Source organism: Procambarus clarkii, chromosome 74 (genome assembly GCF_040958095.1).
Source record: "Procambarus clarkii isolate CNS0578487 chromosome 74, FALCON_Pclarkii_2.0, whole genome shotgun sequence".
Taxonomy (NCBI): Eukaryota; Metazoa; Arthropoda; class Malacostraca; order Decapoda; family Cambaridae; genus Procambarus; species Procambarus clarkii.
This window is the reverse complement of record NC_091223.1, coordinates 19,659,437-19,660,932: the sequence shown is the minus strand read 5'-3', so window position 1 is coordinate 19,660,932 and position 1,496 is coordinate 19,659,437.

Here is a 1,496-nt window from a genome sequence, read left to right as displayed (position 1 = left end):
GTAATATCTCTGTTGCTCGATCATAGAAACTGAGTAAATTCGATACACAGGATCTTCCAGATCGAAAACCATACTGTCTGTCTGATATTGTATCATTTCTCTCCAGGTGTTCTACCCATTTAGCTTTAATTATTTTTTCCAATATTTTGACTATTACACTTGTCAATGATACCGGTCTATAATATATACCGGTGTGTGTGTGTTTCTGTCTGTGTTTCTGTGTGTGTGTTTCTGTACTCACCTAATTGTGCTTGTGGGGTTGAGCTCTGGCTCTTTGGTCCCACCTCTCAACTGTCAGTCAACTGATGTACAGATTCCTGAGATTACTAGACTCGATCATATCTACATTTGAAACTGTGTATGGAGTCAGCCTCCACCACATCACTGCCTAATGCATTCCATCTGTTAACTACTCTGACACTGAAAAAGTTCTTTCTAGCATCCTTGTGGCTTATTAGTGTACTCAGTTTCCACCTGTGTCCCCTTGTTCACGTACCACCCACGTTAAACAGTTTATTTTTATCTACCCCGTCAACTCCTCCGAGAATTTTGTAGGTAGTGATCATGTCTCCCCTTACTCTTCTGTTTTCTAGTGTCGTGAGGTGCATTTCCCGCAGCCTTTCTTCGTAACTCGTGCCTCTTTGTTCTGGGACTAGCCTTTGTGGCATATCTCTGAATTTATCCAAGCTTCGCCTTGTGCTTGACAAGGTACGGCTCCATGCTGGGGTCCGCATACTCCAGGATTGATCTTAAATATGTGGTATACAAGGTTCTGAATGATTTCTTACACAGGTTCCTGAAGGCAGTTCTGATGTTAGCCAACCTCGCATATGCCACAGATGTTATTCCTTTGATGTGGGCTTCAGGAGACAGGGTTGGTGTGGAATCAACTCCTAGATCCTTCTCTCTGTCCGTCTCATGAAGTTTTCATCTCCCATTCTGTATCCTGTGTCTGGCCTCCTGTTTCCACAGCCTAGTTTCATTACCTTACATTTACTCGGGTTGAACTTTAGTAGCCATTTGTCGGACCATTCATGCAGTCTGTCTAGGTCATCTTGTAATGTCATACTTTTATTTATTTATTTATTTATATACAAGAAGGTACATTGGGTATGTGAGAATACATAGCATAGTACAGTATTTACACTCTTGTAAAGCCACTAGTACGCGCAGCGTTTCGGGCAGGTCCTTAATCTAACAGATAATTTTAAGTAGGTAATTTCTATCAGAATTAATAAAATGATAACAAATACATTGCAAGAAAAAAAATGAGATGAGAGAGATTAGTAAGTATATTAAAGCACATTGTTATATTAAAGTTCTGATTGATTACATTGACCGCTTGATTGGTAATTTAAACAAGATTAATAGACACCATACAGCAGATTGACAGCACATATAAGACAGCAATGATCACAATGGTAAAGATGTTCAGATTGGGTACATAAAGATTGGGAGATTGGGTAGCAATATATACAGTGCCATTTTCAAGCAAA